Below are 22,876 nucleotides of genomic sequence, written 5' to 3' on the forward strand. Positions count from 1 at the left end.
AAGCATGTCTAAGTATCATGCATTAAAGTCTAAGGCAGAGAATATAATCTTTGCAGTACACATACCTAATGGTTAGAAAATCATCTGACAAAAACGGTCGTAAAAAGAAAACAAAACTGTTGAACGTGCATGCAATAATGCCATCACTGTATATTGTATCAATGTCACCCAATTATTGACATATTATCGATCAATACTAACATAATCGTATTTTTCGTCAAACGATTACAAGGTCCAGGTTAACACATGCATGCGCTGTAGATTTGTTCAAAACTGCTTTTGATGGATTCCACTACTGTTTCAAAAATCGTTTGTTTTTGGTGCAAAAAATCTGACATGTTTTTATTTTTTTTTTCCAGAATCCAAATTAGCCCACTAACATTTCGAAAGTCCAATGATCTAGCGTATCAAATGCTTTTTCAAAATATTTTCTAACCGTGTATGGCCAGTTTTAGCTGCTGTGAAAAAGCAATAGCATGTTTTTCAGTAATATGCAGTACATTCAATTCTAAGAACCAGAATAAAATTTTGTTGGACCCCTGTTTTTATGCATGTTCCACACACGTGTTTTTCCATTACTGTTCATGCTTTGAAGCATTTTGTGTTCTCTGTATCTGCAGCTTCATTTTAAATTAAACAAAGAAAATGAGCAATAAAACAGAATTCTGCTTATGTTTAAACATGTATAACCATATGCTAAGCTCCTTTATAAACACACAGACGGTTTTCTAAAAACGTATTGCTATACCTTAAGCAGATGCTGACACCCACACCTTAGAAGAAAAGGAAGTAATGCGATGAATCAGAGCAAATAGCTTTGTTATGAATCATTCATAAATCTTTATTACTGTTTGCGATATATCGCATGGGAAAGACACAAAGTGTTTGGTTGAATTAAGGTTGAAAAAGTAAGACTCATTCAGAGACTTTTCACCACAGAAGCAATCAAGTTTTAAAGTGAAACTAAAACTAAAATCCAAAAATGTATAAAGTTCCCTACCATACCTGTAAGTAAGCTGTGTTCCTTCAAATGGCATAGGTGACGTCCAAAAAAGAATACGGAGTTTCCTACTTTAACTGTAGGAAGTAGTATGTGTATAAAAATGTATTTATACGTTCTTTAGAATCTACTTCCTACATGAGGGTGGCTATGTTTGCTTTCTATGGTCTCACTGTACATGAAAATTGTACACCAACATGGACTACAGTATTGAGTGAAAGCGCATCCAGCCACTGGGAGGAGCGCATATTTTAGAAGTGTAAAAAATTTCTGTGGCTTTAGGACATTGTGGAAAACTGGGCTTTTGTTTTAACAGAGATCACTTAGTGTCACTTTAAAGGAGTTGAATGCATTAAGGTGAAAAACCTTCTTGGTTTCAGCTGCCCCCCAGACCCCTCGTTATTCTTACCTGAACTCAAACGTTCCAGCGACAAGCACAAGCCCAGCAGCTCCAGCTGCTGTCTTGGGTCCTCATTAGATAGATTGATATCAGCAAGAGCCATTGGCTCCCTCTGCTGTCAATCAAATCCAGTGACACGAGAGCGGGGGCAGGGCCGAGTCCTGCTGTCTGTGTCAATGGACGCAGTGCCCCAATGGAAAGCGGCTCTCAGTGGGGGTATGCGATGAAGAGGAGGAGCCAGAAGGCGTTGGAGCACCCCAGAAGAGGAGGATCAGGACGTCTCTGTGCAAAACCCTTGCACAGAGCAGGTAAGTATAACATGTTTGTTATTTAAAAAAAAAAAAAACTTTACAATCACTTTAAGCTGCAACAAGTTAGAAAGGAATTGGAATGTTGCTACAGATGGACTTTCAGGCTTTAGTACTCCCCTGCCTCTCAAGGACCAAAACATGACATTTCACAGTTCTAGGATGTCTGAAAAGCTAGGTTTTCGCTTATAGCAAGAAATATTAGAAAAAAAAAAAGCGTTGGAAAGTAAAACATTATTATTAATATTAAATTACCCCTATATTTGTACCCTTTTAAGTCCATCAATTCATTTTTACCAGTAGTTTAAGTCCTTTGTATTTTTGGGTGGAATACTTTTGGAAGCCTTATCCATTCGTGTGGCACTCATTTTTCTACATCTTGTAGGTTTTAATTTTTTGTCTTTGTCCCTGTGGTGGTGTGGGCTATTTCCTTTGACTTCCTGTTTAGTTGATGGGTGAATTACAGAGCAGGAAGCGAGCTGAATGTTCCCAAAGTGGACACAGACAGCATACAGAACCTGACAATTGTTCTACTCTTGATCACCTTACTTCAAAAAAATCAAAAAATAAAAAGCTTTGAAATTCAGTTTCAGGATTTTGTAATAACACACATGATATTGAGGCTATGCAAACACTGGCAATTACAGAAATACACAGCATATGGCAATTTCTTGGTAGAAAGAAAAATCCCAATGTCTGTGTGCCATAAAAAAAAAAAACCCAAGCTATTTCCCATTTTTGTTGGTTAAGTCCTCTATACAGCAATGAAAGTTTTACTGTACATCTTTGTTTCTGGTTTTTCAAAAACATATTCCAATGTGTCCATTCACACTAGTACGACTTGGTCAGCCTCACAAGTCACGCACCGTTGCATCCCATAGTGTAGTACAGGACCGGTTCTAATAGGAGCGACACAAGTCGCTCCGACTTAGAAAAAGGGTCCTGTACTACTTTGGGGCGACCTGGAGCAACTTGCATAGACATTCATTTTATGAAGTCCGTGCAAGTCGTGCCAAAGTCGCGGTGCACACGACTTCACAGGTTGCCCCCTAAGTCGGATCGCCGTAGTGTGAACCGACACTAAGTGTGCTTGGAAAGATACAGTATATTGAAGAGGAGGATTATAAGTGGCAGTACTTAATATGTTTTAGCTTTGATTAAATAGATTAGCCTGGCTGTAATTGACACAGGTTCTAAAGTGGACAAGTTATACAGTAACAATCTCAACATACATCTGTGCTCTTCCAAGTACAGGTGTCTTATTTCTTTTGTATAGTGCCAATAAAGGAAACCTGGCTTTAAAAAAATGAGGGGGATGTCATTACTCACTTCCTTCTGAAATTGAGTTGCCTGGCTGCCTCTGTCTTCGATACTCTGCTACAAACAACAAGTCAATCAATGGTATAAAAACCTCTAAAGCCAGGAAATATACATGACCACCAGGAAAAAAGCATTAAAAAAAAAAAAAAAACTATTATTTACCAAACCCTTTATGACAAGGAAAATTTTAAAGTTTTGGTATAGAGGGATTTACCCAACAATAACTTTAACTGCTTTCCTAATAACATTTTTTGTTTTTACTATTTTTCAAACTCATAAAAGGCCTTAATTTAATAATTGTTTTTTAAAAATATCCTGAATATGTGTTTTATAATAAGCAGACAAATAAACTAATGTATAAAAAATGCAATTATTGTTTTACTGTGTAACATTTTGTATATTTAAAACTATTCTAAATACAGTACTTGAAATAACTTGTCACTGCTGTATGGAAAATAAATAAGTGTGTCTATTTCAGATTTCTAGATAATAGACATTTTCCAGTTCAATGGCTGTAAATTACCGATGACAAAAAAAATACAAAATTAATTCTATTGACTTAAGAGGAACTTTATCTTTATGATAAAATTTAAAACAGAGATACCTTAAGAATTGTTTAGTAAAAGCAATCTGCAAAAAGATATCTGTAGGTTTTTAATTGTGTGGATACCTTCCTTTGCTCTCTATTCTTCTCTTAGTGACCATTTTTACTCAGGGCAAATAAATCCACCTCCATTTACTTTCTGGAACTCTGCCTAGAAATCTAGGTCTGACTCCTAAAACATGTGCAGGAACTTTCCAGAATGCATCTGTGGGACAAGGGTTACATTACCTGTGCATTGCTCAACCAGGAAGTGAAAAACAGTAATTTTAAGCAAAAGCAAAAAAATATTTAACTAATAAATGTAAGATGATTTCATAGCATGTAGAGCAGTATGCTACTGTGATTTTTAGTGAAAAAGGAGTAAAGGTCTACTTCAACACTAACTAATTGTTCTGCTTTAATAAAAAATACTGTAGTAGGTTTGTACTGGTACAGCACTGGATTCCAGAGTGGAGAGAAATCAGGAGTCAACTTTAAACTTCTAGAGGCAGCTCTCAACCAGGCTATCCGAATGGGACCATGGAGGAGTCTGTAGCACATTTGAAAGATGAGAGTACCACAAAACCTTGATTCAGTCCAGTAAGAAATTCCTTTTTCACAACTCATAATAAAAAAATAATCTCAGGGGCTTACAACTCCCCCTTCATCAGGGCTTGAAAATTAATATTTTGAATGGACAATTGAAAAACAATACAAATAGCATGAGATTGGGGTCACAAACCTGGCGGCCCAGATTTGTGGTGCTCCCATCTTTCAGTTATAACACTAACCAATTAATCACTTCTGGGCGGGTGTCATTCTGCGCAGAAATACAGTATCCCCCACTTCTAGAACTCCTGCACTGCCTAGGTGCCACATAATCTGTGGACACATCTGTGGACACAGTGGATCACTGTACGGGATATTGGGCTGCTGTATTTGGTCCTGGTTCCGTGTGATTGCTGTGCTCAATCACAGCTATCAAATGAAAAGTAGTAAACAATGGCTGTGATTCATGACGCCATTGCTTACTACTGTGTGATCTCTGTGATTGGTCACAATGATCACATGGAGGCTCTGAGGAAGAGGCGCCGCCTCGAAACGTGTTAGCCAATATCCAAGACTAAGATTGTGGACTCCAAAATCATGGACTTTGCTCGTCGAAACTGATGCGCTGGTTTACAACACCTGTTTGTGAGTAGACATCTTTTAATCTTTTATAAATAAAAGCCTTACTGAGGATAATGCGCTAGGCTGGTGCGCCCTTTTTTGTGTTTGTGTTTACAATGATCACATGGTACAGGGCCAAACACAACAGCCCTATCTCATGTGATAGATGTGGCCAATCACAGCAACCACAACACTAAACAATGACATAAATGGATGTCAAACACAGTTAAAGACAGATTGCTCCAAAAAACAATAATATGGTGGCTGCCGTGTGACCACACAGCACTGTGGAATGGTTGACAAAGTGACCTAGGCAAAAAAGCAACTGCCAACTAACTTATATACAGTACATGCATACACACAGTTTCACTTTCAAAATCTATTTTGATGCTATAAAAAGCACCTGTCAGTGTTTTACCACTTCAGGATAGAATAATTGCTTTCACACCCAAGGTTATGTGGTACATTTGTTCATGCTCAGAGTAAAAAGCAGCTCATACCTCTCATTATCACATCTCACGCATTTAATTGCTCGGTTTGTTTCCTGCCTCCTCTAATATTTCCAGTGCTTCAGAAAATCCCATCAGCAAACAGGATTAGCTGTGCAGATGCTGTACTGTTTAACAAGGCATGGAAATGTTTTCATTTGCAGTGTTTTCCAGTAGGAATCACTATAACATTGGATGGAGGATTAGACATGGTTTTATTTTTGTACCTGGCTTACAACTGTTAACCTCTTAAAGTGCAAACACTGGTACATGGTTCTGAATATATATTTTCAACCAAAAAAGGTTTTTCCATTATGACGTTATAACGCCATCCTGAATTCAAATGTACATGCTAATTAATGATCTACTAAATACAAAATTATATATATTTTTTTTTATTCTACATGGCATTTTTAATGGGCACTTGATTTATAAACCAAACACATGCAAGCAGACATTTCCCCAATAATGTCCCTAGGCTCATTTTAGACATTTTCTCTTTTTGATAAGGCAAAGAGCTATGCGCATAGTGTGCAATATTATGGAAACCACTAGAACATGCGTCACTTAATGGTGGACCGTGGTCAAGGTTTCGGCCCCACTAAGGATCCTATACGGAGCGCAGCCTCACCAAGTAGTTGCCTGTGTGTCCTCTCTCAGCCGCCAATTTGCCTACCTGCCCGCCGCTATGTTCACAGCATGACAGGCATGGCAGGTCTGTCCCTTCCATATTAAAGCTGCACTGCCCCCTCCCCACACTGCCTGTCTTATTCACAAAAGATGTGAAGAGCCGCCACTCTGAACAAAGGGCGGGACTTTTTGAGTTAAGAAGGGGATTGCTTTACAGGCAGCGGGGCAGTCCCAGCAATCAATCATCGACCTTTAATGTAAAAAGTCCCACCCTTTGTCCAAGGCTGCCATGCTTTCCATCTTGTGAGATAAGGTAGGGCTGTGTGGGGAGGGGGGAGTGCTGTGCTGTTATGAAAAGTACAGAAGTTTAATATCTAGAGAGGACTGTGAAGGGGGTTCTGTGATGGGGGGGTCTGTGATTGGGGGGGTTTCGTGATGGGTCAGTCTGTGATGGGGGTCTGTGATGGGTCAGTCTGTGATTGTTCAGTCTGTGATGGGGGGGGGTCAGTGATGGTTTAGTTCGTGATGGGGGGTCTGTGATGGGTCAGTCTGTGATGGGGGGGGGGGTCTGTTTTGGTTGACCACTTGATGACCGCCCACAGTTAGATCACGTACATGTACATTATCCAGCCTGTTATGGGTTAGGGATCCACAACATGCCGCTCCCGCAACCTCTGTGTCCCCATGACACAGCGGATTGTGGATCCCAATACCCAGGGACCAGTGATCATGTGATCGCTATGTGATCACAGTGTCAACAAAGCCGTTATGAATAAATTAATTCATAACAGCTGTGTTTCCTATGCTGTAATTAGCCCACAGCTATAAAGTGGTGCCTGAGCCAATCACAGCACTCTGTATCATGTGATTAGCTGTAGTCAATCACAGATCACAAGTAAATCACAGCTGTTCTGAATGTAACCCATTCATGACTGTACAAAACATAGCTGTTACAATGACCATCATTGTAACAGCAATTAAAAATCCCTGATCACTCCCTCATAGTAGTAAACTGTTACTATAGTGACACTGAACTACTCTGATAAGAGTATGTAAAAACAAAAACAGTAAAAAATGAAAAAAGAAAAAAAGTTAAAAAAATTGAATAAAGAATAAAAAATAATTTATTTATTTATTTTATTTATACTATCACTAGTCAGTGTCCCTGATCACTGCCTCGCCAGGCATATGATCACACTGTACTACACTGGTACCAGTATGTAAAAAACATTTTCTTCATTTTCAAAAAAATTGTGACAAAAAATTACAACTTCAAAAAACTTGCCATGCCTCAGACTGTCTACTTTTTAAAAATCGGTCATTTAGGGGTATTTGTACTGTCCTGGCATTTTACAGGCATGAAAAATGAGAAAGGCCGTCAGTACATCAGAACTGATCAACTATTAAATTTATATACCAAAGTTTGTAGACGCTAAAAATTTCACACAAACCAATAGTATACACGTATTGTTGTTGTTTTTTTTTTTTTTATCAAACACATGTAGCAGAATACATTTTAGCCTGACATAATCCTGTAGGATATTTTTAGTAAATTTGTAAACTAATTTTCCCCTTTGATGATGGCAAGTGGTCCAGGCCCTGAGGCAGGGAAGAAAGCCCCCATTATCATTATAATGTTCCCTATACCATACTTCACTGCTGGGATGATGTTTTGATGTTATTAAATTGTGCCCTTTTTGCATCATACATAGTGTGCTCAGTATTCTTCCCAAACAATTTAACTTTTGTTTCATTAGTCCATATAACATTTTCCCAGTAGTGTTGCGGTTTGCCAAGGTGATCTTTGGCAAACTTCAGGCGCATAGCGATCATTTTGTTCTGGAGAGCAGTGGTTTCCCTTCCTGATGTTCTAGCATGAACACCTTGTCTGTTCAAAGAGTTACATATGGTAGACTCATGAACAGGGATGTTTGCCGTTTCGAGTGATGTCTTCAAGTCTTTAGCTGTTACTTGTGGGTTCTTCTTTACCTCACTGAGGGTTCTGCGTTGTGCCTTGGAAGCCATCTTAGCTGGACACATACTTCTAGGAAGAGTAGCCACAATACAAAACTGTCTCCATTTACAGACTATTTGTCTAACTCTCAGCTGATGGATGCCTAAACATTTTGAGATTGTTTTGTATCTCTTTCCAGCCTTATGCAGAGGAACTACTCTTGATCGTACGTCTTCAGAGAGCTCCTTTTTGAGAGGAAAGGTTCACATCAGCTGATGCTTCTTTTGAACAGCAATCTTAAAATATTTTAGTGTCTTATCAAAGTAGCACTAAACCAAACCTCCAAACTCATTTCATTAATTGGACTTCAGGTCTGCAAACTACTGTCTCCAATTAGCTTTCATTTAAATAATTAGGATGTGTTCAATAAAGATATGAGAAATTCGAATTGTTTGTGTGTTATCTTATTGTTTTGCCTTCTTCATGACTAGGGCACTTTTTTCTAATCAGCACTGGGCTATTTTACCTGTCAATTGCTCAGTCATGCAACACTGTATGCAAATTAAATTATTTTTATATCTATATATATATATATATATATATATATATATATATATATATAATAAAGTTTTTGTAAGAACTTACCGTAAAACCCTTTTCTCGGAGTCCTCTGACAGTCGCAGCCCGTTCAGTAAGCCTTCACAAGTGGGTAATGGCGCCCTCTGCAGGAGTAAGCTAGGTGGTGAATGGATTAGCAAAAACTTTTACACTGAGACACACCTCAGACATTAGCCAGACATACTTATTACTGTTCTCCAGTTTCGTAGCAAGCAGTAATGGAAGGCATCAACCCCAAAAAAGAGAATCAGAGGGGGGGGGGGGGCTACGATTGTCAGAGGACTCAGAGAGTAAGTTCTTACAAAAACTCTATTTTCTCTTACGTCCTCTGACAGTCGCAGCCCGTTCAGTAAGCCTTCACGAGTGGGACGTCCTAAAGCAGCGCAGATGTGAGGGGTGGGAAGACGCAACCTACAGAAAAGGCAACATGTCAGCCAGGACAGAGAAAAAAAACTGAGCCAACAGGGCAAACAGAAGCTCAACAGGAGCTGTCCCAGAACAAAAAACACCCCAGAAAGAGACATAAAAACACGTCTCTTCAAGCAACCGCCACGCTTAAAACCTTGCGGCCAAAGGAAGCATCCGAGGATGCCATCACATCAAGTTTGTAGAATTTTGTGAAAGTCTGCACAGACGACCAGGTCGCCGATATGAACATCTGAGCCACAGAAGCCTGATGACAAAACGCCCAAGAGGCACTGACAGCTCTAGTAGAATGTGCCCTCACAGGGAAAGGAGGCACCTGACCCCTGATTGAATAGGCCTGAACAATAGTTGGTCTGATCCATTCAGAAATGGTTGCAGCAGACACAGCCGAACCCTTCCGAGGCCCCTTGGGAAAGACAAACAGGGAGTCAGGTTTCCTAAAAGGCTCCGTGGCAGACAGGTAAACCATCCAAAGAATGCAAGGCAAATTCCTTGGGATGCTTGGGCTGCACACAAAGTGAAGGTAGAACAATATCTTCGTTGAGATGGAAACAGACACCACCTTGGGGAGAAAAGACTAATTGGGTAGCAAGACCACTTTATCCCTATGAACAACCAGATAAGGCGAACGGCAAGACAGAGCCACCAATTCGGACACTCTGTAGCCACCAGAAAAACAACTTTCTGGGATAACCCAGGTAGAGCTGTTTCTCTGATGTTCTCAAAGGGAGGCCGTTGCAAAACGCACAAAAGCAAAGGAGCTTTCCTCGGGGGAGCCAGATGACACACCCCTTGAATAAAGGCGTGAATCAAGGAATTAGTCGCCAAGGGACGCTGGAAGAAAATGGCTAAAGCCGAAAACTGACCCTTGATCGTGGCCAGCGCTAAGCGCTGATCCACACCTTTCTGCAGGAAGGCCAAAACCCTCGCCACCGAAAAGGAGCGTGGATGAAACCCTTGCGACTCACACGAAGCAATATACGCCTTCCAGGTACGATGGTAAATCTTCCTGGAGGCAGCTTTCCGAGCCTTCAGTAAGGTAGGAATGACAGCATTTGAGAGACCCTTGTCTCTCAAGACTTGGCTTTCAACAGCCATGCCGTTAAGGCCAGAGACTGTAAAGCAGGATGGAAGATTGACCCTTAAGCCAGTAGATCGTCTCTCAGCGAAAGCCGCCAGGGAGGCTGGACGGCCATCTGCACGAGGTCTGCGTACCAAGACCGACGAGGCCAGTCTGGGGCCACCAGAATTATCTGCACTCGTTCCGATGCCAATGGGCGGAGGAACCTGGACAGCAGTTGAATCGAAGAGAAGGCATAAATCAGCCGATACTGGTGCCAGGGCACCACCAACGCATCCGTGGCATCCTCCAGAGGATCGCGGGTTCTGGCCACGAACCCTCCCACCTTCTTGTTGAGACAGGACGCGAACAGATCCACGTCCGGAGTCCCCCACCGGGCACATAGGAGGCGAAACACTTCCGGATGCAGGGTCCATTCCCCCTGGTCCAAGGACTGGCGACTCAGATAGTCCGCCTGCCATTTTTCCACTCCCAAAATGAGAACAGCTGAAATCCTGCGTGCGCTTCGGCCCAAGACAGGATCTCGGCCACCTCCTTGGCCACCCGGGCACTCTTGGTGCCCCCTTGGTGATTGACGTAAGCCACTGCCGTGGCGTTGTCTGTCTGAACACGAACCGGGTGACCCTGTAGCCGAGTTGTCCAATGGAACAAGCAGAGCTTGACTGCTTGGAGCTCCAAGACGTTAATTGGTAAGGAGGATTCCTCCGCCGACCACGTCCCCTGGGCACAAAGCGTGTCCAGAACTCCACCCCTCCCCGACAGGCTAGCATCCGTGGTGACCACCTTCCACAGTAGGGGCAGAAAAGATTTACCTTGTGTCAGAGCGGGTGACAGGAGCCACCACGAAAGGTCCGACCTCGTGAGGAGGCTCAAAGATATCCTCCTGTCAAACGACTGAGGCTTCCTGTCCCACCTGGCGAGAATCTCTGCTTGCAGAGTTCTCGTGTGAAACTGAGCAAACGGGATGACTTTGAAGGCCGAAACCATCAGACCCAAAGACCGCATACAGGCCCGTAGAGAGGAGAGATTGTTGTCCCTGAGGGACCTGATCTCGCCATGCAGGGTCCAGAAGTTTCTCCTCCAGGAGAAAAACCTTTGCTTGAGCGGAGTCCAGGACCATCCCCAGGTAACCGAGATGAACTGACGGAGTCAGTGCCGACTTCTGAAAGTTGATGGTCCACCCGAACTTCTGGAGCGTCGGAACCGCGACCTTCCGATCGCTCGCTAGAGTGGCACACAAGCTCACCCTCAACAAGAGGTCATCCAAATAACCGAGGACCGCAATCCCCCTCATGCGCAGCAAAGCTAGCACCGGAGCCAAAATCTTGGTGAATACCCTAGGAGCCGAATCGAGACCGAAGGGTAATGCCACAAATTGGAAATGCTCCTCTGCCACTGCGAAGCGGAGATACCGCCGATGACCTTCGTAGATAGGAATTTGCAGATACGCATCCTTTAAGTCGATGGAGGCCAGAAAGTCCCCCAGGCTCAACGATGCCACCACCGACCATCTGGAACTTCTGCACCATCACTAAAGCGGTTCAGAGACTGGAGGTCCAGAATTGGACGCACTTTTCCCTCTTTTCTGGGCACCATGAACAGGTTGGAATAGAACCCGTGAAACCTGTCCCGCTGAGGGACCGGCACAATAACACCTTGGGCAAGAAGATCTTGCACCGCCCCCTTGACATCTTTTAATCACTTCCCGCCTATAGGCAAATGAAGGCAGGAAGGTGGTTACATTACCCTGACCAGACGTCATATGACGGCGGCAGGATAATGCGCGCAGAGCGGCGATCGGTGCTGCGACACACCGAATCTCTGATATCTCGATCTCGGGAACTACGTAGGCTCTTTACCATGTGACCAGCTGTGTCCAATCACAGCTGGTCACATAGTAAATAAGAAGTGCCGTTGATCGGCTTTCCTTAGTTCGTGCCTGACAGGCAAGAGTAGAGGAGAGACAATCTGCGGCTCTCCTGACGGGGACGGGGGGGGTCTGCACTGGTAATCAGAGCATTTATTACCAGTGCAGGCCATGGGGGGGTGCCTCCAGAATCACAAGGGATGCCCACCCAGGACCCCAGGGATGCCCACCATGGCCACCAGGGATGGCAATCATGGCTCAGGGAGCCCGCCAGTGCCCTCCCCATCAGTGCTGCCCGCCAGTGTTCTCCCCATCAGTGCTGCTCACCAGTGCCCATCATTGCCATCTATCAGTGCCGCCCACCAGTGCCCATCAGTGCCGCCCATCAGGGCAGATCAGTGCCGCCTATCAGTGCCCATCAGTGCCGCATATCAGTGCCCATTAATGCCGCCTATCAGTGCCCAGCAGTGCCGCCTATCAGTGCCCACCAATGCTGCATATCAGTGCTACCTATCAGTGCCACATATCAGTGCTCATCAGTGCTGCATATCAGTACTGCCTATCAGTGCCGCATATTAGTGCCACCCAATCAGTGCCATCCCATCAGTGCCACCCGATCAGTGCCTCCTCATCAGTGTCTGTCAGTGTGGCCTCATCAGTGCAGGAAAAAAACCTATCTATTTACAAAATTTTATAACATAAACAAAAATACTTTTTTTTTTTCAAACTTTTCGGCCTTTTTTTATTTGTTTAGCAAAAAAAGAAAAAACCTTGCAGTGATCAAATACCACCAAAAGAAAGCTCTATTTGTGGGAAAAAAATTACATAAATTTGGTTTAGGTACAGTGGGGAGTACCGCGCTTTAAAGGTGCTTAATGCATATTATTCATATAAATACATTTGCTTTCAGTGTTTTCAGATATTGATAATATAAATCCCTATGTGAAAAAACAAATTTAAACCCGCGCTGCACAATAGTGATAAATTATTCAGTGAGAAAACTGTGAGAGTGTGCAGCTGCTGCAAACACTAAGAAATTCTTAGAATAAATGAATAAAAACAAATTTATGCAGCGCTAGCAACAAATTAGTGACAAAAATTATTTAAAATGAAACCAATCTATATCATATAAATTCAATATATAATGATAAAATATATCAATCACATTAAAGTGCATAAATTTCTATAATAATAAATTAAAGTGCATAATTAAACTAAAAAATTAATAAATATATTTTCCAAGTGTAAGATTTAAAGTGCATGAATGGTGAAATAAAGTCCTTATTGATGATCCAAAAGGTGCCAAGTGCCAAGTGAATAAAGGTGCTTGTGAGGTGAAGGTGCCCTCTTGGTTCCCCACTCACCGGAATTAGATTGTATAAAGGCCCTTGATTTTATTGCACATTTGCCCAGGATCTGATGTGGGATTCCTCCGATGTGTCCTCCGTGTTGAAATCGTCCCCGATATCACAGAAGGCTTGAAAAAGAGCCGCACTCCTCCTCTATGATCCACCCTGCCAAATCCCTGGAAGAAGCTGTGTGGGCACGCAGCGTAACGCGTAGGACGCCAAACCGGAAGTGACGTAGCGGCAATACGAGTGTTATGCATTTGGAAAGACGGAGTATAATGTGAGTCTGTTATTTAAGTCTATTTTAATAAATTACCAAACGGTACTTCACTATTGTGGCCCATTTATTTTGGAGATACAACGGCTCCACACATACCTCTTGGAATATCGATCTATAAAGGAGAATTTTGGGTATTAGTAGCCGAACCTACACGCCATAGAGAAGGAGGAAATACCATACATGAGCAAAATAACACAAGGCTTTTTGTAAAGGCAATTGAGGTGAGCGCTTAGGACACCTAGTGGCCACTGCATGGAAGAGCACCTGCATGAGTTTTGGGAAAGAAGAGTCGTTTGAACACACACAGCTTTATTTATTTATTTAACTTAATTTAAGGACACTTTGGCACTTTACCACTCTTTGAATGATATATTTATTGATGGTTTAAAAGCACATAATTTTATCACTGGCACTTTATTTATAATAACCTTTATAATAATTTTTATGGATTGTATGAAGCACTAATTTTTACATCACCTATAAGAAATATTTATATGTTGGAGAGATATTAATTTATTATTAATTATTTATACACTGGAGAAAATTTATACATTAGATAGAAGTATTTTTTAAGCACATAAGGATTTATATTATCAATATCTGAAAACACTGAAAGCAAATGTATTTATATGAATAATATGCACTAAGCACCTTTAAAGCGCGGTACTCCCCCCCTGCTATAAATATCTGTATTGTGTAGGTTACCAATAACAGTACCTGCAGCATTAAAGGAGATAAGGATTTAAATAGAGTGACAGGGCGAGAATTTCACCAACCCATTATATTCATGGTTTAGGTACAGTGTTGCATGACCGCGCAATTGTCATTCAAAATGCAACAGCGCTAAAAGCTATAAATTGGCCTGGGCGGGAAGGGGGAAAAGTGCCCGGTATTGAAGTGGTTAAATGATCGGAAGCCAGACGGAGATTTGATGGAAAGAACCTGTCTGCGGGGCGAGATCGAAATTCCACCACAACGGAGCGACCGGCCTTGGGCTTCCCGGACCATGGCTTCTTGTGACCGCCTGAGGCCTTGAAGGATTTACCTTTTTCCTGTGCCCATGAGGCACGAAAGGACCCACGATGAGCTTTGAAAGAAGGACCCCGCCTAGCGCGGGGTGATTTTCCCTTACAGGCTTGAGGCAAAAGGGTACTCTTACCACCCGTAAGACCTTTGATCAATTAATCGTAGGTATCCCCAAAAAGTCGATTACCCACATAAGGGACATCAGACACAGTCTTCTTGGAAGCGTGGTCAGCCGACCGGCATTTCAGCCAAATAATGCAGCGAATTGCGACCCCAACCACAGATAACCTTGTGACCAAAGGAGCTTCATCCAAGGCCGCATCACATGGGTACATCACGGCCTGGGCCATCTGATCCACCAGGTCAAGGGCAGTCGGAGAGGCCCACTCCGCCACTAACGTGCGCCTAAGCACCTTGGACCATTTCGTGACCGCCTGAGAAACCATCACCGAAGTGAACACAGGTTTGAGCAGGGAGCCCGCCACCAAACATATGTAGCGGGAAAGTGTCTCCATGAGCCTATCCGCCGGATCCTTGAACACCGGGGAGTCCTCCACAGGCATCAACGTGGATTTATTCAACCTAGAAACAGTGTGGTCCACCTTTGGTGACACCGTCCAACAATTGTCGACAGGATTCTTGTGATGGTTACTGAATTTATTGTACATTTAAGCACTTTAATCCATATTGCTCATTTGTTTAGAGTTATAATGCACAAGGCATTTTGAAGATGGTACATTATTAGCGCTGCACTTTTTTTTTATTACACCTTGATACTTCTACCAGAGTATTGTGCCAGCAGCTTCTGTTAACTATAGGCTTTAGCGCAAGAATTCTCTTTTCCTTTGCAACTCTTTAGAACAAACTGTCAGGACTTTCTGAGTTTCTGAGCCTGAAGTAACTTTCCACAGGCAGGAAAACTGTGGCCAGAGTGGTGTCTACAGTGAGCCATAAATACTCTACCTGATGCATTAGATTCAGCAAATATTTTTAGACGTTCAGTAACCAACTAAACAACTGAATCTGGACAGTGATGCTGAGGTGGGTTGGTAGATCTAAAAATGGCTGCTTGTTTAAAGTTGGCCAAATATTTGTCTGGGTTAGTATAGGTATTTACACAAAATACAGTTTAAGGCCTCAATAACATAGTCACAGAAGGGCAAAGAGCATACAAAAGCATCATTTTTGTCTTAGGAGTCACAAGTGTTTGCGTATAACTGGGGGCAACAACCTGTACAAATCAGTGACAGGCTGACTGATTTGTACAGACTGCTGCTCGTGGCTGTACACGAACCCCTGTAACTTTCGAGCACAGAAATCACATTTCATTGTATGCTGTATGCCCCTCGACTGTGTGAATAAGGCCTGAAAAGGGATATTTTTTGCCACATTAAAGATGTAAGAAGGTACAGTTAAAGTTAAACTGGTTAAAAACACAAAAGAAAAACAGTGAATCTAGCCATACAAATTCATACACAAGCAATCGTCCCTTTGCCCTAGTTTAAGCATAAAAATAATACACAGTTAATTTTTACTTAGCTTTAAAGAGGTTGTAAACCTCAGAATTAAAAAAAAAAAAAAAAAAAAACACCTGAAAGACAAACACATAATGAGCTAGTATGCATCACATACTAGCTCATTATGAAATACTTACCTTCGAACGAAGCCTCGCAGTGTCAACCGCTCTCCTGTATCGTGGGTGACATGTTTGGTCGCCCTTCTTCCGGGTTTGCGGCATCCGGCCATCTGATTAGCTGGAGCCACGGTGACATCACTCCGGCGCATGCGCGCCGTAGCCGACGGTCACGGCACGGGGCTCTGAAGGAACGGCACGAGCGGCCGTGATGTCACTGGCTGCATGCAAAGTAAATATCTCCTAAACGGTATATGTTTAGGAGATATTTAGAGTACCTATAGGTAAGCCTTATCATAGGCTTACCTATAGGTACAAGTTGCAGAGGAGGGTACTTCCTCTTTAAGTTAGGGACTTCAGTCAGTTATAATTACTGATGGATGCTTCCGTGATGTTAAACATGGAGTTCTCACATGGTTAGGGAGCTGCTGCTCATTCTCTTCCTTCCTGCAGCTCCATTTGCTCTTCCCAAACAAAATTACGGTTTGTTCACAGCAAACCGCACCATTATGAGCAAGACCAAAGAGCTGTCAAAGGACGTCAGGGACAAGATTGTAGACCTGCATAAGGCTGGAATGGGCTACAAGACCATCATCAAGAAGCTTGGTGAGAAGAAGACAACTGTTGGATCGATTATTCGCAAATGGAAGAAATACAAAATAACCATCAATCGCCCTTGGTCTGGAGCTCCATGCAAGATTTCGCCTCATGGGGTAAGGATGATCATGATAAAAGTGAGGGATCAGCCCAGAACTAAACAGGAGGAGCTTGTAATTTATCTCAAGGTAGTTGGGACCACAGTCACCAAACAAACCATTGATAAAACAATATGCCGCCAAAGATTGAAATCCTGCAGCGCGTCCTCAAGAAAGCACATGTAAAGGCTGCCTGAAGTTTGCCAATGAACATCTAAATGATTCGGAGAAGGATTGGGAGAAAGTGATGTGGTCAGATGAGACCAAAATTGAGCTCTTTGGCATTAACTCGACTCGCCGTGTTTGGAGGAAGAAAAATGCTGACTATGACACTAAGAACATGTGGATTATTTATTGTGGTATATGCACATCTATGAGCTTGATATTAATCAATTTATGTGAGTGTGGTCTACATTTCACTGTATGAGACAATGCAAAAAAGGTTGGGACTTTGAATGAGAGACATGACTGAGTAAAAAATGTTATATCATATTTATTGATACATAAAAAAGGGGGTAATGATAATGTATTGCACGTATAGGCTAGCATGGTATAATAACAGTAAAGTGATAAAGTACATATGTACACCCCGACAATAACAATCTCAAAAGAACCAACATGGCAATGAAACAGTAGTACAGAGTATTAGCATGACTTCATAACATCCATTGACTGACGCGTTTCGTGGACTAACGCCACTTCTTCAGAGTCGGTGTATGATCATATCTATAAGTAAATGAGTATAAGCGTATAAGTACATTGCATTAGATGGTAGTCTGGAAATTGGGGGAGAAGGGGAGAAAAAGGGGGGGAAATGGGAAACAAGGTCCCCATAGCCCCAACACTTACACAGTGGTTCCAACAGTGACTGGTTCTGGGGGTGGGGGCAGCAACCCCTGATGTCTCCCCCGGGAGCTGAGGGCACGAGGGGTCCGCGGGTAAGGCGAAGGTGTCACATATAGAGTAAATTTGTAGAAATGTTGCTGGGTAAGCGGAGTATATCTGAATAGAGTAAATGGCCATAATTAATGGTAATTAATTGTATTAGGTATACAACTTGATGTTACTGAACTGAAGTGTGTGGTGAAGGAGAATAAAAATGGTGTGAGGATGGAAAATGAAGTGAGGTGAAATAGGGGGATGTGATGAGGGACTGAGATAATAAATAAATAAAAAAAAAAAAAAAAAAATAAAAAATTGTAAAGTGGTTATGGTTATGATAAATGTATAACAGTAGCCAAAGTATATCTATATGAAATGAGTATAAATATTAACTGTAATAGATAAGTATGTACTATATAGGGGATATAAGGCTACTTAGTTGGTATGTATAGTAATAGAATATCTACATGACTATGTACTTTGTGAAGAACATAATGCTAGTAAATGGTATATGTAGTAAGGGAGTTGTGGTAAGGGAATGTCAAAACTATTAGCTTGGAAATTATATTGAGTGAATGGGTGTGGGGGTGAAATGTGGTGAAGTGAGGTAGTAAAGGCAGAAAAAGGGGGGAGTCATGGGATGGTGGTAAATTGTGAATGAAGTGATAGATGTGAATAAAGACGGAAGAAGCCCGACTGATAGCTGTGCCTGATTAAGGAAGCGTGTAATAGTGACTGAATGAAGAGCGGGGTGAGAAGGGAAGGGAATTGGTGTGAGAGTAGTAGAAGTAGAAAGATGATATAAGATGACCTGTCACAAGAGTAAATCCAGCCAGAAAGGAGAGTGTGACACACTATAACGCCTGAGCCCGCCGACCATCAAGCGCCCAGCGTCACGAGGTGCAGAGATATGGAGCCGCAGAGCGGAGGCAGACGCCATACCGCCCAGCCGGCTTCCTCTTATGCACCGGAAGGAACAGCAGCCGTCGGCGTGCGGCGCCAGATGACGTCACACGCCGGCGCAGAGCGTGACGCCGATGTGTGTCGGGACCGCCCACCCGATCCGCCGTGCTCGAAGAGCATAGGGGGAAGGGGAGGGCCCCCGTCACACATCGCAGCTCCCGAGGTATGCAAAGGGGAGAGAGCCATCACCGCCAGCCAGCACCGCTGGAGCAAACTGGAAAGCCATTAGATGATCACATATAGGCCTGTGAAAATAAATATGTATCAAGTATAGAGTATATATTGTATATAAATATACGAATATAACTGGGGTTGATACCTGTGACTAAAGTGCAAAGAAACCCCCAGCAAAGCAGGAGGGAATCTATATTGACACAGCACGTTTAGGCTAAAAAATGTAAGCCAATATGTGCAGTCAATGCACAGTGAAACAAAATTGTATCAACCTGTCATGTCTCTCCATCCCTAATTCAGGTAAGACAAGGAGAGGGAAAGGCGGGACTTTAAATGAAACGCACGGTGGGATTAGCCGTGCGCCTCCATCCCTAATATCAATTGAGACAATGCAAAAAAGGTTGGGACTTTGAATGAGAGACATGACTGAGTAAAAAATGTTATATCATATTTATTGATACATAAAAAAGGGGGTAATGATAATGTATTGCACGTATAGGCTAGCATGGTATAATAACAGTAAAGTGATAAAGTACATATGTACACCCCGACAATAACAATCTCAAAAGAACCAACATGGCAATGAAACAGTAGTACAGAGTATTAGCATGACTTCATAACATCCATTGACTGACGCGTTTCGTGGACTAACGCCACTTCTTCAGAGTCGGTGTATGATCATATCTATAAGTAAATGAGTATAAGCGTATAAGTACATTGCATTAGATGGTAGTCTGGAAATTGGGGGAGAAGGGGAGAAAAAGGGGGGGAAATGGGAAACAAGGTCCCCATAGCCCCAACACTTACACAGTGGTTCCAACAGTGACTGGTTCTGGGGGTGGGGGCAGCAACCCCTGATGTCTCCCCCGGGAGCTGAGGGCACGAGGGGTCCGCGGGTAAGGCGAAGGTGTCACATATAGAGTAAATTTGTAGAAATGTTGCTGGGTAAGCGGAGTATATCTGAATAGAGTAAATGGCCATAATTAATGGTAATTAATTGTATTAGGTATACAACTTGATGTTACTGAACTGAAGTGTGTGGTGAAGGAGAATAAAAATGGTGTGAGGATGGAAAATGAAGTGAGGTGAAATAGGGGGATGTGATGAGGGACTGAGATAATAAATAAATAAAAAAAAAAAAAAAAAAAAAAAAAAAAAAAAAAAAAAAAAAAAAAAAAAATAAAAAATTGTAAAGTGGTTATGGTTATGATAAATGTATAACAGTAGCCAAAGTATATCTATATGAAATGAGTATAAATATTAACTGTAATAGATAAGTATGTACTATATAGGGGATATAAGGCTACTTAGTTGGTATGTATAGTAATAGAATATCTACATGACTATGTACTTTGTGAAGAACATAATGCTAGTAAATGGTATATGTAGTAAGGGAGTTGTGGTAAGGGAATGTCAAAACTATTAGCTTGGAAATTATATTGAGTGAATGGGTGTGGGGGTGAAATGTGGTGAAGTGAGGTAGTAAAGGCAGAAAAAGGGGGGAGTCATGGGATGGTGGTAAATTGTGAATGAAGTGATAGATGTGAATAAAGACGGAAGAAGCCCGACTGATAGCTGTGCCTGATGATTAAGGAAGCGTGTAATAGTGACTGAATGAAGAGCGGGGTGAGAAGGGAAGGGAATTGGTGTGAGAGTAGTAGAAGTAGAAAGATGATATAAGATGACCTGTCACAAGAGTAAATCCAGCCAGAAAGGAGAGTGTGACACACTATAACGCCTGAGCCCGCCGACCATCAAGCGCCCAGCGTCACGAGGTGCAGAGATATGGAGCCGCAGAGCGGAGGCAGACGCCATACCGCCCAGCCGGCTTCCTCTTATGCACCGGAAGGAACAGCAGCCGTCGGCGTGCGGCGCCAGATGACGTCACACGCCGGCGCAGAGCGTGACGCCGATGTGTGTCGGGACCGCCCACCCGATCCGCCGTGCTCGAAGAGCATAGGGGGAAGGGGAGGGCCCCCGTCACACATCGCAGCTCCCGAGGTATGCAAAGGGGAGAGAGCCATCACCGCCAGCCAGCACCGCTGGAGCAAACTGGAAAGCCAATAGATGATCACATATAGGCCTGTGAAAATAAATATGTATCAAGTATAGAGTATATATTGTATATAAATATACGAATATAACTGGGGTTGATACCTGTGACTAAAGTGCAAAGAAACCCCCAGCAAAGCAGGAGGGAATCTATATTGACACAGCACGTTTAGGCTAAAAAATGTAAGCCAATATGTGCAGTCAATGCACAGTGAAACAAAATTGTATCAACCTGTCATGTCTCTCCATCCCTAATTCAGGTAAGACAAGGAGAGGGAAAGGCGGGACTTTAAATGAAACGCACGGTGGGATTAGCCGTGCGCCTCCATCCCTAATATCAATTGAGACAATGCAAAAAAGGTTGGGACTTTGAATGAGAGACATGACTGAGTAAAAAATGTTATATCATATTTATTGATACATAAAAAAGGGGGTAATGATAATGTATTGCACGTATAGGCTAGCATGGTATAATAACAGTAAAGTGATAAAGTACATATGTACACCCCGACAATAACAATCTCAAAAGAACCAACATGGCAATGAAACAGTAGTACAGAGTATTAGCATGACTTCATAACATCCATTGACTGACGCGTTTCGTGGACTAACGCCACTTCTTCAGAGTCGGTGTATGATCATATCTATAAGTAAATGAGTATAAGCGTATAAGTACATTGCATTAGATGGTAGTCTGGAAATTGGGGGAGAAGGGGAGAAAAAGGGGGGGAAATGGGAAACAAGGTCCCCATAGCCCCAACACTTACACAGTGGTTCCAACAGTGACTGGTTCTGGGGGTGGGGGCAGCAACCCCTGATGTCTCCCCCGGGAGCTGAGGGCACGAGGGGTCCGCGGGTAAGGCGAAGGTGTCACATATAGAGTAAATTTGTAGAAATGTTGCTGGGTAAGCGGAGTATATCTGAATAGAGTAATTGAGTCATGTCTCTCATTCAAAGTCCCAACCTTTTTTGCATTGTCTCAATTGATATTAGGGATGGAGGCGCACGGCTAATCCCACCGTGCGTTTCATTTAAAGTCCCGCCTTTCCCTCTCCTTGTCTTACCTGAATTAGGGATGGAGAGACATGACAGGTTGATACAATTTTGTTTCACTGTGCATTGACTGCACATATTGGCTTACATTTTTTAGCCTAAACGTGCTGTGTCAATATAGATTCCCTCCTGCTTTGCTGGGGGTTTCTTTGCACTTTAGTCACAGGTATCAACCCCAGTTATATTCGTATATTTATATACAATATATACTCTATACTTGATACATATTTATTTTCACAGGCCTATATGTGATCATCTAATGGCTTTCCAGTTTGCTCCAGCGGTGCTGGCTGGCGGTGATGGCTCTCTCCCCTTTGCATACCTCGGGAGCTGCGATGTGTGACGGGGGCCCTCCCCTTCCCCCTATGCTCTTCGAGCACGGCGGATCGGGTGGGCGGTCCCGACACACATCGGCGTCACGCTCTGCGCCGGCGTGTGACGTCATCTGGCGCCGCACGCCGACGGCTGCTGTTCCTTCCGGTGCATAAGAGGAAGCCGGCTGGGCGGTATGGCGTCTGCCTCCGCTCTGCGGCTCCATATCTCTGCACCTCGTGACGCTGGGCGCTTGATGGTCGGCGGGCTCAGGCGTTATAGTGTGTCACACTCTCCTTTCTGGCTGGATTTACTCTTGTGACAGGTCATCTTATATCATCTTTCTACTTCTACTACTCTCACACCAATTCCCTTCCCTTCTCACCCCGCTCTTCATTCAGTCACTATTACACGCTTCCTTAATCAGGCACAGCTATCAGTCGGGCTTCTTCCGTCTTTATTCACATCTATCACTTCATTCACAATTTACCACCATCCCATGACTCCCCCCTTTTTCTGCCTTTACTACCTCACTTCACCACATTTCACCCCCACACCCATTCACTCAATATAATTTCCAAGCTAATAGTTTTGACATTCCCTTACCACAAC

The 22,876-nt window shown here is 42.9% G+C and overlaps 1 protein-coding gene across 1 annotated transcript in view; it reads right to left on the bottom strand.

The window, feature by feature from the left end:
* The window catches only part of SGSM1 (small G protein signaling modulator 1), a 458,328-nt gene that overhangs the window by 199,075 nt on the left and 236,377 nt on the right, over nt 1-22,876 (bottom strand). The gene's annotated exons all lie outside the window — the stretch shown is intronic.

Source organism: Pelophylax lessonae (assembly GCF_965119305.1).
Source record: "Pelophylax lessonae genome assembly, chromosome: 1".
Lineage (NCBI taxonomy): Eukaryota > Metazoa > Chordata > Amphibia > Anura > Ranidae > Pelophylax > Pelophylax lessonae.